At 52.3% G+C, this 17,500-nt stretch overlaps 1 protein-coding gene across 1 annotated transcript in view; it reads right to left on the reverse strand.

The window, feature by feature from the left end:
* The window catches only part of LOC139749401 (uncharacterized), a 370,273-nt gene extending 363,354 nt beyond the window's left edge, over positions 1-6,919 (reverse strand). The window contains exon 1 of the mRNA XM_071663212.1: positions 6,796-6,919. The gene's annotated coding sequence lies outside the window, so the exon portion shown is untranslated. The remainder of the gene's footprint in view (positions 1-6,795) is intronic.
* Positions 6,920-17,500: the final 10,581 nt, after the last annotated feature.

Below are 17,500 nucleotides of genomic sequence, written 5' to 3' on the forward strand. Positions count from 1 at the left end.
TTTCTTAAGTTTTCCCATTCAGCTTTGTTGAGGTGCCAATATTTACGCTGAGAAGGGGCTGCTGGAGCGGGAGGTTAGAATAGATACATTAATGAGTGTGTGGTCAGATGAACGAAGTGGAGGCGAGATTAAGTAGCTACGACGTGTAGGATTAAAGGCGGAAAACAGATCCAGAATATTAGGATAGTGGCCACAACGGTTAGGAATATAGGGAGAATGGGATATTATTTGCTCTGGATCATTGAGAATGGAGAACGTGTGGGCTTCAATCCCTCCACCATCCGTATGGGAGATATTCAACCATTCCCTATGGTGAACGTTCAAGTCCCCCGAGGTAGAGGATCTCGGCTTGTGGGTGAGAGAATAATGACACGGTCTTAGGGCAAGAGTTTATTTACATAGTCGAAGAATGATATAAGATTTGTAGAGTTATAGGAGAGTGGTGGGCGAAACAAAGGAAAAGCGTGGTAGTTTGGGAGACAGATAACACCAAACTCTGGGAGATTCAAGGTCCACGATCAAACAACATCCTGTTCTTATCATGGCTGTAAGAGTGTCTCGTCTTCGTCTTATCTCTCGGGCCGATAACGGGGCTATGATAGGCAACACCAGATAAGCCTTCTCAGTACGTACGATCCCAACGGAGTTTTATGTAATGTTTGATTCTTCAACAGCGCCTCAATCCTTAGGTTCATCATACCTGGTGACCACACCCACACACGGTTCATTTGTTCCGCAAACCCGTGTTCCCCTCAACGGGCCATCTCGCCCCGTTTGTTCTTCATGAACAAGAACTGGATTTGAGAAGAACTTGTATTAGTTTCAAGGGTGGTAGGACCCTTGGGTACGATGGTATGACACTTCAGCACGACGGAACGACCCTTGAGTACCGTGGTACGACAATTGAGTACCATGGTACTAACCCTAGAGCACAATGGTACGACACCCTTAAGTTCAATGGTACGACCCTAGAGCACAATGGTACGATCCTTGAGCACGACGGTACGATCCATGAGTACCATGGTAGTTAGAGCACATTGGTACGACCCTTAAGCTCGATGGTACGACCCTTGAGCACGACGGTGCCTCCCTTTAAGCACCGTGGTACGACCCTTGAGCACGATGGCACGACCTCTGAGCAGGTACCTGGAAAATGAGGTTGTAGGAGAGAGAGAGAGAGAGAGAGAGAGAGAGAGAGAGAGAGAGAGAGAGAGAGAGAGAGAGAGAGAGAGAGAGATCAGGTGTCGTCAGAGGGGACCAGTTTACACACCACCCCCCCTTTCCCTCCCTCTCCCTCACAACTAGGTGAGGCAAGTGAGGGAGTGAGGCATGAGGAAGGGTCGTGGCCAGACGTAGGACGCGAGGAAGGGAGGAGCAGGGGTCACACTGGACGTCGCGAGATACACGCGAGTTCGAAGGTGCGTCCAGAGACACGCCTTTACGAGAGTGAACTCGCGACAATTAAACCCTTTCCTCCACCCTCCCCTTCTTCTTCCTCCCCCTTCCCCTTATTAACCTACGATAGTACGACCCTTGAGCAAGACGGGAGGGGGTGGTACGACCCCATTGGAGTCGTACCGTTCTGATATTGGGGTTCCATGTCTGTGGTCACACAAGAGCGATGGCAGCCTAGCTCCTCTGTATGTACACACACACACACACACACCTGTGCCATTGATCGAACCCCAGGGAGGAAGATGTGTACGCAAATCTTGGAATATTCCCAGGGGCGTCCACAGCCACCGCTCAGCTGAGCAGGCCGGAGGAGGAAAAAGTCGCCCACCTTACCCGACCACACCACCAAACATGCAGTGCATGTAACTCAAAACTCATCCCCCTGCGCGAACATCTGTGGTGTGTGGCTTGCTCATGTCATCCTCCGACTCACACGAATTCTTCGCGTGCACCACTTCCCGCGCGAGCGGATCTGCACACACACACACACACACACACACACACACACACACACACACACACACACAGTGTTCGTTTTCCTGACGTGTTTGGCAAATAATTGTCCTTCTTCACGCCCAGCGAAGGAGAGGGAAGAGGTTCAAGCGTGCCTCAAGGGGCACCTTCCTCCTCCAGATGACGCTCGCTACTCGTAAAAGCATCCCTGACGGTACGTGTCCCATCCCAGCCGCCTGGGACTTAGGCGATGACGTAAAGGGTATTATCCCAACGTATGGCCAACCCCCCCCAAACGTTTTCTGTCACGACGCGTGACGTCATAGCGTACATGGTCCACCTACCATTCCCCGAGAGTAAAAAAAAGAATTATATATATATATATATATATATATATATATATATATATATATATATATATATATATTATCCCTGGGGGTAGGGGAGAAAGAATACATACCACGTATTCCCTGCGTGTCGTAGAAGGCGACTAAAAGGGGAGGGAGCGGGGGGCTGGAAATCCTCCCCTCTCGTTTTTTTTTTTTAGTTTTCCAAAACAAGGAACAGAGAAGGGGGCCAGGTGAGGATATTCCCTCCAAGGCCCAGTCCTCTGTTCTTAACGCTACCTCGCTAACGCGGGAAATGGCGAATAGTTTGAAAGAAAGAATATATATATATATATATATATATATATATATATATATATATATATATATATATAGATAGATAGATAGATAGATAGATAGATAGATAGATAGATAGAAAGATAGATAGATAGATAGATAGATAGATATATAACAACCCCTCCACCCCCACCCCGGCCTACAACCATATCAGTCTATTCCAAGAATGGGTTACAACAACAACAACAACAACAACAACAATGTCAACAACAGGAGCGGCAGAATGTAGATATCAAGTTATTACAACATCAACCACAACACAACACAACACACCACAACACCTGGAGCGACATCAACGCTGTGTGACATACAACTGCTCGTCAAGGGACACAGAGAGAGAGAGAGAGAGAGAGAGAGAGAGAGAGAGAGAGAGAGAGAGAGAGAGAGAGAGAGAGAGAGAGAGAGCCACTGTTAATAATAATATTATTATGAGGCTCGGACGTGCCCGTTTTCTTTTGAGGGGAATTCTTCCAATCCGCCTCCGATCCGTCTGCTGCTCAAGAACGCACGCAGACTCACACACACACACACACACACACACCACAACCCTCCCTCCCTCACTCACTCCCTCTTATCCCTCCTCCTTCCTTCTCTCCCTCTCCCTGTCCATTTATAACCCACTGTCTCCCTCTCCCTGTCCATTTATATAACCCACTGTCTCCCTCTCCCTGTCCATTTATATAACCCACTGTCTCCCTCTCCCTGTCCATTTATAACCCACTGTCTCCCTCTCCCTGTCCATTTATATAACCCACTGTCTCCCTCTCCCTGTCCATTTATGTAACCCACTGAGACAAAGATATCTGTCCTTTTTTTCTACCAGTGGTTATATATGTAGTATAAATATTGTATTTCTTATATACGTGTTGTACGATTCTTAGAACTTAAGAAATCGTCCATCGACCAGCTGGTCTTCCCTGTGGTGATATGTTGTCAAAAAAAAAATATATATATATTGTATTTCTGTGATAAAGTCGATGTAAGAGTCTTAGAACTTCACACACACACACACACACACACACACACACACGGGAAGTTTGGCATGTCGTAACATTGGGGGGGTGTCGTGTCCCCCCCTTAACTTCAAGTCCCGAAAGACCTAAGTTTATGGACACTTTAACTACACCTTAAAAAGCCAGGTTAGTCGAACCAGATGAGTGAGCTTCGGAGAACTGGTGTTAAAAAAGAACAAAAAAGAATTTAACTTTTACGAGGACCTTTACGTCAATGTTAAAGTGTCCACAGAAGCGTAACGACCTTTGAACACGACGGTACGACCCTTGAACACGACGGCACGACCCTTGGACACGACGGTACGACCCTTGAGCACGACGGTACGACCCTTGAACACGACGGTATGATCCCTGAGCACGACGGTACGACCCTTGAACACGACGGTACAACCCTTGAATTCGACGGTACGACTTGATCACGACTGCACGACCCTTGAACACGACGTTACGACCCTTGAACACGACGGTGCGACCCTTGGGCACGACGGTACGACCTTTGAACACGACGGTACGACCCTTGAACACGAAGGTACGACTTGATCACGACTACACGACCCTTGAACACGACTGTACCATCCTTGCACACGACGATACTACCCTTGAACACGACTGTACGACCATTGATCACGACTGCACTACCTTTGAGCACGACGGTACGACCCTTGAACACCAAGGTACGACTTGATCACGACTGCACGACCCTTGAGCACGACGGTACGACCCTTGAACTCAACGGTACGACCCTTGAACACGACATATGACCTTAAGGACCACATCAGCATACCAGGAGGTTAGAAGGTCATTTCGTTCATCCAAGTCACAAAAACAAAAACAAATGGACGATGGAAGAAGGGCGTATCACCATGGTCTCGGCCGCTCCCAATTCGCATCACATGACAATGACTCATATATCCACTATATCTCCAAACTACATAATGCGACTTCACGTCTAATAACATAAAACAAATGTACACTACGTTAACTATCAATACAGCGTGTGAACGCAGTCAAAACCGTGGCCAGAAAGGAACAAATCGAAGACTTTGTGTGGAGCGTGAGGGACATGGCGTGAGGCTGGCCTCCCATTGGCGGAGAGGCCGCGCAATACATGACGTCATGACCAATGGGAGCCTTCGTCTGATAATTCCATACAACCAACTGCCATTCATGTCCATATTACTGTACATTTTCCTACTGGACTTGCAGCATCAAATGCACTGGGTAACTGTAGCATGTAACACCTTCTTACGTATATAACGTTACGTAATGTTTATACCGTACGTCCGTGTATGACATTCAAAACACACGTCAATGATTAACGTTCATTTTGAATTGATGGATAGTTTAATAACGTACCACCCCCCCCCCCCCGAAATCACTTAACGCGCTTGCATAACGTCCCTTCGTTGTATATCAAATGACTCGTTATATTTCTTTCTCGTGTCTCCCCTGATGATGTGATTATGACACGAAAGTGCACTTGGGAACTTGTGTTTCATTTCCTCGTGGACTCACAGGAGAATATATATATATATATATGTGTGTGTGTGTGTGTTGTGTGTGTGTGTGTGTGTGTGTGTGCGCGCGCGCGCGCGCCGTTCTCCTGGTCTCCCCTCCTCCCCACCCCCGTTTTTGGTACAACATCTACCCCCCCCCCCCCCAGTGTGCTTCCAAGGACCGAGGTGGAAGTCGTCAACACGCGTTGCTGGTGTCTGTGTGTTTACGTATGGAAAGCCACGTTCACACAGGCCCTGAGACGGTGTCTACCATACTACCACAACCCCTTCCCCCCCATAAGTCGACACGTTCCCCCCCATTAAGTCGACACGTTCCCCCCCCATAAGTCGACACGTTCCCCCCCCATAAGTCGACACGTTCCCCCCCCCATAAGTCGACACGTTCCCCCCCCCATAAGTCGACACGTTCCCCCCCCCCAGCCAGCCAGCCATTCATTCATGGAGCTTAGGGGGGCAGCAGAGGGTAATATGTCGTTGTACCATCTTGTTGGAGGATGCATATGGCAGCGAGGCCCCTCAGTGTATGCTCACACACGTGTGTGTGTGTGTGTGTGTGTGTCCCTACCCACGAGCAATGAGTGTGTGTGTGTGTGTGTGTGTGCACAACACTCATGGCTACATCTACCCTCACACACTGCGCTAAAAAAAGGGGGCCCAAACCCCCCACAAAAAAGGGGGCCCAAACCCCCCACAAAAAAGGGGGCCCAAACCCCCCACAAAAAAGGGGGCCCAAACCCCCAACAAAAAAGGGGAGCCCAAACCCCCACAAAAAAGGGGGCCCAAACCCCCCACAAAAAGGGGCCCCAAACCCCCCACAAAAAAGGGGGGCCCAAACCCCCCACAAAAAAGGAGGCGCAACCCACCCACCCCCCAAAAAAAAGGCCCCCCTTCCCCCCTTCTTCCCACAGATGGAGACCATGATAAAACGATAAATCCACACACAGAGAGTCGAAATAAATCATTTATATCTTATATAAATAACCAACTCGTTACCATGGGCACCGTAACCCATTACCCATTTTCTAAAACGCTGTCGACACGATGATGTCTCGCCTTTTTTCCAGCAACGCCAGTTGGGGGGAGAGAGAGAGAGAGAGAGAGAGAGAGAGAGAGAGAGAGAGAGAGAGAGAGAGAGAGAGAGAGAGAGAGCTGAATGAGAGAGAATAGAGAGAGAGAGAGAGAGAATGAGAGAGAGAGAGAGAGAGAGAGAGAGAGAGAGAGAGAGAGAGAGAGCTGAAATGAGAATGAGAGAGAAAGAGAGAGAGAGAGAGAGAGAAACCTCTCTCTCTCTCTCTCTCTCTCTCTCTCTCTCTCTCTCTCTCTCTCTCTCTCTCTCTCTCTCTATTTTTCCAGTGTATACGACTTTTTTGGGAAGTCCACCTGAATAGCATTTCTAACATTAATACTTGAAGAAAATAAAGTGGACTAGTGACCTATTGTGACTCGCCCCGCCCCTGCCCCGCCCTGCCCCGCCCCACGGGGGCAAGTTACAGGATCTCTGCGCCTGGTGCCCTGCTAGAGTGTCCCTCGCTCGCTTATCCTCTCCACCAAAGGCAGCATAAACCCCCTCCCTTCTTCTTCCCCTCCTTCGCTAGCGTGCGATACATCAAGTAACCTAACCACGCCAGCGAGGTACCAGTGTTGTGTGTGTATAGAGTCGATTCTAAGACTTACCTGCCCTCCTGTTGAGCCAGAAGGCGAGGTGGAGGGGGTGTGGGGTCATCCATCTCACGGCTGTAAGCACTGGCGTCCAAAAAGGCGCTGGCGCGCGGCCAGAGACGCCTCGCGCATGTTGGCACCTGCAACGAAAAAGAGAGAAAACGATGTATGGCTTCAGTCGTAACAAGAGTGCGAAGAAAATGGGAAGCGAGATAGAGAGCTTCCATAGTCCGTGCGAAGAAAATGGGAATGATTCATGGCTTCCATGAGAAGCGCGACGGGGGAAAATGGTGAGCGGTATATGGTTTCCATAACAAGCGCGAAGAAAATGGGAAGCGATGTAGGGCTTTCCAGCATTTCCAGATGCGAAGAAAATGGGGCAGCGAGACAGGGGCTTCTCATCAGGCATTATACGGGCGAAAGAAAATGGAAAGGGGGTGGTCTACTAATATCGTACTCCATTGGCTTGGCGTCTGTCAACACGATGGACCAGCCACTTGGATGAATTTGTGTCCGTCCGTCCGTCTGTCCGTCTGTCCGTCCGTCTGTCCGTCCGTCCGTCCGTCCGTCCGTCTGTCCGTACACGATCCTGAAGAAGCAAGTGGGCAACCCCTTCTCCATTCCCATTCCCCCAACTATTCCGTGCGCTGCCGTCCAACGACACCCCCTTCCCCCTTCCCTTCGCCCGCCCCTTCGCCCGCCCCTTCGCCCGCCCCTTCCCCACCCACGATTGGAGAGGCCCCGGGAGAGAGGACAACGCCAAGATGGCAGCACGTACGTACGTACCTACGCACGTAAAGACGGGGTCGTTCAAGTGACGCTCACGGGTCGTACCGTCGTGCTCAATGGGATCGTTCAAGTGACGTTCACGGGTCGTCCCGTCGTACTCAATGGGATCGTTCAAGTGACGTTCACGGGTCGTCCCGTCGTGCTCAATGGGATCGTTCAAGTGACGCTCACGGGTCGTACCGTCGTGCTCAAAGGGGTCGTTCAAGTGACGCTCACGGGTCGTCCCGTCGTGCTCAATGGGGTCGTTCAAGTGAAGCTCACGGGTCGTCCCGTCGTGCTCAATGGGGTTGTTCAAGTGAAGCTCACGGGTCGTCCCGTCGTGCTCAATGGGATCGTTCAAGTGACGCTCACGGGTCGTCCCGTCGCGCTCAAGGGTCGGTCAAGTGACGCTCACGGGTCGTCCCGTCGTGCTCAATGGGATCGTTCAAGTGACGCTCATGGGTCGTCCCGTCGTGCTCAAGTGGTCGTTCAAGTGACGCTCACGGGTCGTACCGTCGTGCTCAATGGGATCGTTCAAGTGACGTTCACGGATCGTACCGTCGTGCTCAAAGGGGTCGTTCAAGTGACGCTCACGGGTCGTACCGTCGTGCTCAAGGGATCGTTCAAGTGACGCTCACGGGTCGTACCGTCGTGCTCAAGGGGTCGTTCAAGTGACGCTCACGGGTCGTACCGTCGTGCTCAAAGGGTCGTTCAAGTGACGCTCACGGGTCGTCCCGTCGTGCTCAAAGGGGTCGTTCAAGTGACGTTCACGGGTCGTCCCGTCGTGCTCAATGGGATCGTTCAAGTGACGTTCACGGGTCGTCCCGTCGTGCTCAAAGGGATCGTTCAAGTGACGCTCACGGGTCGTCCCGTCGTGCTCAATGGGATCGTTCAAGTGACGTTCACGGGTCGTCCCGTCGTGCTCAAAGGGTCGTCCAATGACGCTCACGGGTCGTCCCGTCGTGCTCAAAGGGGTCGTTCAAGTGACGCTCACGGGTCGTCCCGTCGTGCTCAATGGGATCGTTCAAGTGACGTTCACGGGTCGTCCCGTCGTGCTCAAAGGGTCGTCCAATGACGCTCACGGGTCGTCCCGTCGTGCTCAATGGGATCGTTCAAGTGACGCTCACGGGTCGTCCCGTCGTGCTCAATGGGATCGTTCAAGTGACGTTCACGGGTCGTCCCGTCGTGCTCAAAGGGTCGTCCAATGACGCTCATGGGTCGTCCCGTCGTGCTCAAGTGGTCGTTCAAGTGACGCTCACGGGTCGTCCCGTCGTGCTCAAAGGGGTCGTTCAAGTGACGGTCACGGGTCGTCCCGTCGTGCTTAATGGGGTCGTTCAAGCAACGCTCACGGGTCATTCCCGTCGTGCTCAAGGGGCTGAAAGGGTCGTCGTACTGGCGGGGGGGGGGGGTCGTCGTTCTTTACGTGTCGTACCCACCCCTTCCTTCCCTCCCACCCTGTGCTCAAAGACGTGGTGGTACACGTGGTCCAGCGGGAACTGGTACACGTGGTCCAGCGGGAACCCACTGGTCCAGCAATGGGTAGCCCCTCACCGGTCCACTGCTGCTGGACCGAGGGGCGTCGGGCCACGTCCAGCACAACCCCACAACCTGACGAAGGAGCAAAAGGCTAAGTGGATCTATATAGAGTGTGAGAGAGTGAGCCTCCGTCCCCCCATAACGCACTCTTCCGAGCCTCCGTCCCTCCCCCCTAACGCACTCTTCCGAGCCTCCGTCCGTCCCCCGCAACGCACTCTTCCGAGCCTCCGTCCCCCCCCTCAACGCACTTTTCCGAGCCTCCGTCCCTCCCCCTAACGCACTCTTCCGAGCCTCCGTCCCCCCCTAACGCACTCTTCCGAGCCTCCGTCCCTCCCCTAACGCACTCTTCCGAGCCTCCGTCCCCCCCTCAACGCACTCTTCCGAGCCTCCGTCCCCCTAACGCACTCTTCCGAGCCTCCGTCCCCCCCCCCCAACGCACTCTTCCGAGCCTCTGTTCCCCCTAACGCACTCTTCCGAGCCTCCGTCCCCCCCTCAACGCACTCTTCCGAGCCTCCGTCCCTCCCCCTAACGCACTCTTCCGAGCCTCCGTCCCTCCCCCTAACGCACTCTTCCGAGCCTCCGTCCCCCCCAAACGCACTCTTCCGAGCCTCCGTCCCCCCCTCAACGCACTCTTCCGAGCCTCCGTCCCCCTAACGCACTCTTCCGAGCCTCCGCCCCCCCTAACGCACTCTTCCGACCCTCCGTCCCCCCCTAACGCACTCTTCCGAGCCTCCGTCCCCCCTAACGCACTCTTCCGAGCCTCCGTCCCCCCAACGCACTCTTCCGAGCCTCCGTCCCCCCCTAACGCACTCTTCCGAGCCTCCGTCCCCCTTAACGCACTCTTCCGAGCCTCCGTCCCTCCATAACGCACTCTTCCGAGCCTCCGTCCCCCTAACGCACTCTTCCGAGCCTCCGTCCCCCCAACGCACTCTTCCGTCCCCCCAACGCACTCTTCCGAGCCTCCCTCCCCCCTAACGCACCCTTCCGAACTACCACACACCCACTACTACCACCCTCCACACCACAGAACCTTACCGTCCCCCCCCCTAACGCACCCTTCCGAACTACCACGCACTCACCACACACACCCACACACAGTACTCTGCCTCAGCGTTCGAACACCAGCTTTCCAGGGCTATGTCGTCGTCCGGGAAAAAGCCACATTAGGCTAAGGTAGCCCCCTTTCTCCCTTCCCACCTTCAGGTTATCTAGCCACAACAACACGCCTCTTCTCCAACACCTTGTCTCCTCCCTTCCTCTACCATCCCACCAGAGGCTTGTCCTTCCCTCCACTGTCCCGCGAGGCTTTCAACACCCGTTTTAGTGGTAGTCGACTTTAACGACTGCTAATTCTCCCACTCTGCCTTGTGTCATGGGTCCGAACTTCACCCGAGAAGTTGAAATGAAAGGGAGAGGAGAAGGAGGGAAGGAGGAAGGAGGGAGAGGAGGAGGAGGAGGGAAGGAGGGAGGAGGAGGGAGGGAGAGGCGTACAGCGGAGGTATGAGCGTAAGAATGAAGAAGGTCAGGTCAGATCAGGTGAGGTGGCGATGACGGAGGGAGGAGGAGGAGGTCACCTGCTCCAGAAGGGGAAGAAGGAACAAGGCAGAACCCTTGAGGGAAGACAACACCCCCACACCCCCCACTCGCTCACTCTGGAAGGGCGTCTGGAAACGACCATCGTGTGACGCAAGGGTCACACCCCCTCTCTACAAGTAGCACCGCTGGAGGCTCCTCCTTCGTCAGTAGTGCCGCTGGAGGCTCCTCCTTCGTCAGTAGTGCCGCTGGAGGTTCCTCCTTCGTCAGTAGTGCCGCTGGAGGCTCCTCCTTCGTCAGTAGCGCCGCTGGAGGCTCCTCCTTCGTCAGTAGTGCCGCTAGACTCCTCCTTCGTCAGTAGTGCCGCTGGAGGCTCTTCCTTCGTCAGTAGTGACGCTGGAGGCTCCTCCTTCGTCAGTAGTGCCGCTGGAGGCTCCTCCTTCGTCAGTAGTGTTGCTGGAGGCTCCTCCTTCGTCAGTAGCGCCGCTGGAGGCTCCTCCTTCGTCAGTAGTGCCGCTGGAGGCTCCTCCTTCGTCAGTAGTGCCGCTGGAGGTTCCTCCTTCGTCAGTAGTGCCGCTGGAGGCTCCTCCTTCGTCAGTAGCGCCGCTGGAGGCTCCTCCTTCGTCAGTAGTGCCGCTGGAGGTTCCTCCTTCGTCAGTAGTGCCGCTGGAGGCTCCTCCTTTGTCAGTAGTGCCGCTGGAGGCTCCTCCTTCGTCAGTAGCGCCGCTGGAGGCTTCTCCTTCGTCAGGAGGAATCCTCAGGTGACGACCCGACCTCGACCCCCGCAATCCCAACCCTTCCCTCTACCATCAAAGGACCTCGTAGGACACCCTCAACGCCATCGCCTTCCACCGTAGTTTCTGCAGGATCTCGACTACGCCCCGTGTGAGCCCCCCTGGGGGCGCTACAGGATTCCTACCACAGCTGCGTCCTGCCGTCTGAGATACAGGGGCCTTGGCACCCCCTCTCCACCCCTTCTGCTGCACAGCTAAGGGCCTCCTGCCACGCCTGCTCCACCACCACCACCACCACCACAGCTAAGGGCCTCCTGCCACGCCTGCTCCACCACCATCATCACAACCACAGCTAAGGGCCTCCTGCCACGCCTGCTCCACCACCACCACCACAACCACAGCTAAGGGCCTCCTGCCACACCTGCTCCACCACCACAGCTAAGGGCCTCCTACCACACCTGCTCCACCACCACCACAGCTAAGGGCCTCCTACCACACCTGCTCCACCACCACCACAGCTAAGGGCCTCCTACCACACCTGCTCCACCACCACCACAGCTAAGGGCCTCCTGCCACACCTGCTCCACCACAACCACCAACACCACAGCTAAGGGCTTCCTGCCACACCTCCACCACCACCACAGCTAAGGGCCTCCTGCCACACCTGCTCCACTACAACCACCAACACCACAGCTAAGGGCCTCCTGCCACACCTGCTCCACCACCACCACAGCTATGGGGCTCCTACCACACCTGCTCCACCACAACCACCACCACCACAGCTAAGGGCCTCCTGCCACACCTGCTCCACCACCACAACCACCAAAGCTACGGGCCTCCAGCCACACTTGCTCCACCACCACCACAGCTATGGGGCTCCTACCACACCTGCTCCACAACAACCACCAACACCACAGCTAAGGGCCTCCTCCCACACCTGCTCCACCACCACCACAGCTATGGGGCTCCTACCACACCTGCTCCACCACAACCACCACCACCACAGCTACGGGCCTCCTGCCACACCTGCTCCACCACCACAGCTAAGGGCCTCCTGCAACACCACCACCACCACCACAGCTACGGGCCTCCTGCCACACCTGCTCCACCACCACCACCACCACCACAGCTACGGGCCTCCTGCCACACCTGCTCCACCACAACCACCACCACAGGTACGGGCCTCCTGCTCCACCACCACCATCACCACCACAGCTACGAGACTCTCCACCACCACCACCACAGCTACGGGCCCCATACGTACTCCCTCAACACTAACTAAGGCGACATTTTGCCCACATGGTTGAGCTTAGCGCGTAGCGCCCCCGTCAAAGGTAGCGCCTAGGACGAGGATTTGGGGCTAGCGCGTAACGCTTACCGCTCACCGTACCACAATGTGGACTGTCGTGTGGTATGGAGAGGCTGTACGTGGGGTGTGAGTGAGTGCTGGCTGGCCTCCCATCTGTGGGTGAGGCCAGGAAGAGGGAAAAAAGACAGCGGTCAACCTGGGCCTACGGGAGTGAAACTTGACAGCCACTGAAGCAGTGGCGGCCCACGCCACGCCACGCCACATAAAACCTTGCATGTGATGCACGGCTGACGACCACGTCTACCAGGGAGAGATAGATAGATAGATAGATAGAGAGAGAGAGAGAGAGAGAGAGAGAGAGAGAGAGAGAGAGAGAGAGAGAGAGGGAGAGAGAGAGAGAGAGAGAGAGAGAGAGAGAGAGAGAGAGAGAGAGAGCAAGTCTAATTAGAAACCGTCTTGTTTTCGATCGAAAAACTACGCCAAAAACTCGTTAAACACTACGAAAAACTACGCCAAAAACTCGTTAAACACTACGAAAAACTACGCCAAAAACTCGTTAAACACTACGAAAAACTACGTCAAAAACTCGTTAAACATTACGAACTACGCTAAAAACTCATTAAACATTACGAACTACGCTAAAAACTCATTAAACATTACGAAAAACTACGCTAAAAAACTCATTAAACATTACGAACTACGCTAAAAACTTATTATACTCTACGAAAAAACTACGCCAAAAACTCCTTAAACACCATGAAAAAAAACTACGCCAAAAATTCATTAAGCACTACGAAAAAACTACGCCGTCATTAAACACTACGAAAAAAAACTACGCCATGAACGCGTTAAACATGGGCGTAAACCGACCGTTGTTGTACGCATCAGTAATACGCATGGCATCTGGCAGTCATGCAGCAGCCAACTCTAACCAACTGTTGCCGGATGAGAAACTCGACGGTAAAGTCCTCACGAAGTCGCGGCAAACTTGGTCCTGAACCAGAGCTACGGCGTTGAGGGGGAAAAAAGAAAATCCTCCATTTATTCTAACTTTTACGTCCAATATTCTGATCGTAAACGATAAATAAAAATATATATGAGAAAAATCTACATATTCCAGTGGAGGGGGATCCTCCTGTAGTGTTATAATTGACAGAATTTTCCCCGATAACATATCGACGACGCTGGGCGAGTGGTGGCCTGAACTGTGGGCAGATGTGGAACATTCGGGAACTCCTCCTCCTCCTCCTCCTCCTCCTCTTCCTCCTCCTCCCTCCTTCTCCTTCTCGTGGCTCCTCCTCCTCCTCCTCCTCCTCGTGTCTCCTCATCCTCCTCCTCCTCGTGGTTTCTCCTCCTCCTCCCTCCTCCTCCTCCTCCTCGTGGTTTCTCCTCCTCCTCCCTCCTCATCCCTCCTCCTCCTCCTCCTCCTCTTCCTCCTCCTCCCTCTCCCTCCTCCTCTTCCTCCTCAACCTCCTCCTCCTCGTTTCTCCTCCTCCTCCTCCCTCCTCCTCTTCCTCCTCCTCTTCTTCTTCCTCCTCCTCCTCCCTCCTCCTCTTCCTCCTCCTCCCTCTTCCTCCTCCTCCTCCTCCTCCTCCTCCTCCTCCCGCTTCCCCATAAGGGAGTTGCTCTCGCAAGTGTTCCACTGACCAGGGAACTGTGGGGGAGGCTAGGCGGCTGGGGCTAGGAGGCTAGGAGGCTAGGAGGCTGGGAGGCTAGGAGGCTAGGAGGCCGGGGCAAGGAGGCTAGGAGGCTAGGAGGCCGGGGCAAGGAGGCTAGGAGGCTAGGAGGCTGGGAGGCTAGGGAAATAAGGAGGCGGAGATCCAGCCGGCGGCCATATTGGAAACTCCTCCGCCAAGTGGCTCCGAACACCCAAGTTTCCCTCCAAAACTGGACGAAGAAAATGCAATTTGCAGGACGATATGTTTTCCCTTCAAAAAAATGGGAGGAAAAGGGGAAAAAAAAAGACATTAATTCCGTCTCTATGATTCTATAAACTCATTCTTCCTATAAATGACTAAATTATAGAGAGATGTGGTCTATAATAGGACCATAAGGTTAAGTTAGCCATTGCTCTTGCGCCTGGCAGGCAAGCAGGCAAGCAAGCACAGGCACCACTGGTGTGTGTGTGTGTGTGTGTGTGTGTCTGTACTTCCCCTCCTTTATTGCCACTTGGAAACTCGCGGACAGACAGAGAGAGAGACAGAGAGGGAGGGAGAGGTACGGGGGAAGGGAAGGGGGGAGGTCGGTCTCTCTCTCTCTCTCTCTCTCTCTCTCTCTCTCTCTCTCTCTCCCTCCCTCCCTCTCTCCTCTCTCTCTCTCTCTCTCTCTCCTCTCTCTCTCTCTCTCTCTCTCTCTCTCCTCTCTCCTCTCTCCTCTCTCATTCTCTCTCTCTCTCTCTCTCTCTCTCTCTCTCTCTCTCTCTCTCTCTCTCTCTCTGTTGCGGAGGAGGAGGGGGTCCCCCCCCCCCAAGGTAAGACAAGGCCAGGAGTGAGCGCCAGCCGAACACATGTTGACCGGGAGGGGGAGGGGAAGGGGGAGGGGAGGAGCATATCTGGGGACCTCCCCTCTCTCCCCTCCCTCCTCCCCCACTGGGGAAGAGAGGGGAGGGGAGGGGAAGTGGGGTAGGGGTGTGGGGGTAGGGGGGGGAGGTCAACTCGAACACTGATACCCACTATCAAAAACGTTTCCCCTCCCCCCCTTCCTCACCCCTTACCCCTCACCCTCCCTCCCTCCCCTCCCCCCTTATCCCCGGGTGAGGGGAATGCTATAAATAACCGCCATCATCATGTCACATATCCCTGCGTCTCTGTCTCTCTCTCTCTCGTTCTCTCATGGCCTTATCTTTAATTAACAGATGTGGATAATAACGCATTTATCTGAACAACTGTATCGCCATTAGAGGAACGACTCGTTGACGACTATTAACCCATAAATGGCTAGGATAGTTAATGGGTTAAGGGGAACGATGGAGGGCGAGGAGGTTAGACACCACGAAGCCGAAGCCAAGGCCAAGTCTATTCATTAAAACACTCACGCACCACCGCCAGCCCAGGATGTCAAAAAGACGTTAACAACAACCCCGACAATGATACAATTTTCGCCTCTGTATCACTCACACTTAAGGTCTATGATCCTTAACTCTTACCATGGCTGATAAAGGATGTATTTGTCCCGCCAGTGTATATATCCTGATTGTCGTGCTTGGGGTGAGAGGGATTTTTCACTACGTTTCGTTCGCTTCAAAAGTGTTTCGTTATTATTTGAGGTGGGAGAGAAAAAATGAAATTAGTCTCACTTGTTACTAGTGGAGGATGTCCCATGTCCACCCCACACTGCCTCCACCCTTGTAGGCAGACTTTGGGGGCAACACAGTGCCATTCACCAGTCCTCTGGCTTGTGACACAGTAAGGACGTGTTTCGTGTGTGAACTGGCTGGCAACTCTCCTCCTGTATTAACACATACAGCAGTCATACACATACCGTTGATATATATATATATATATATATATATATATATATATATATATATATATATATATATATATATATATATATTTTTTTTTATTTTTTTGCTTTGTCGCTGTCTCCCGCGTTTGCGAGGTAGCGCAAGGAAACAGACGAAAGAAATGGCCCAACCCCCCCCCATACACATGTATATACATACGCAAATATACATACCTACACAGCTTTCCATGGTTTACCCCAGACGCTTCACATGCCCCGATTCAATCCACTGACAGCACGTCAACCCCGGTATACCACATCGATCCAATTCACTCTATTCCTTGCCCTCCTTTCACCCTCCTGCATGTTCAGGCCCCGATCACACAAAATCTTTTTCACTCCATTTTTCCACCTCCAATTTGGTCTCCTACTTCTCCTCGTTCCCTCCACCTCCGACACATATATCCTCTTGGTCAATCTTTCCTCACTCATTCTCTCCATGTGCCCAAACCATATCAAAACACCCTCTTCTGCTCTCTCAACCACGCTCTTTTTATTTCCACACATCTCTCTTACCCTTACGTTACTTACTCGATCAAACCACCTCACACCACACATTGTCCTCAAACATCTCATTTCTAGCACATCCATCCTCCTGCGCACAACTCTATCCATAGCCCACGCCTCGCAACCATACAACATTGTTGGAACCACTATTCCTTCAAACATACCCATATATATATATATATATATATATATATATATATATATATATATATATATATATATATATATATATATATATATATATATTTTCCTATGAGTCCACGGGGAAAATGAAACACGAAAAGTTCCCAAGTGCATTTTCGTGTCATAATCACATCATCAGGGGAGAGACAAGAGAGAAATATAACATCAGTTGATATACATCGAAGAGACGAAGCTAGGACGCCATTTCGTAAACATGTAATTGTCCAAAACATACAACGAGCGTATCATAAATGTATATTGTAAATGTTGCCTTCAGCAACAATAATACTATAAAGAATATCTTATTCAGGAACTCGCCAGAAAATTCTCCTGGATGCATCTGTGAAGTGCCATGTAGAAATTGTGATAGGTTTTATGTTGGTCAGACTGGTAAGGATCTTTCTGTTAGACTTAAGCAACATAAATATTGTATAAGAACGGGACAAGAATCAAATGCCTTGTTTAATCACGTTAAAAAACTATGATCATTGTATTGACTGAAGTAATGCCATCTCAGTTATTAACTCTAATCCAGTACTACGAGAAATATCATTGAATCTTCTATTAGTAAATGCACTAAGAATTATCTTAATATTAGAGATGATCTATACAAATTACATAACTTTACTGTTGGTAAAATTTGTAA

The sequence above is a fragment of the Panulirus ornatus genome, chromosome 7, assembly GCF_036320965.1.
Source record: "Panulirus ornatus isolate Po-2019 chromosome 7, ASM3632096v1, whole genome shotgun sequence".
Lineage (NCBI taxonomy): Eukaryota > Metazoa > Arthropoda > Malacostraca > Decapoda > Palinuridae > Panulirus > Panulirus ornatus.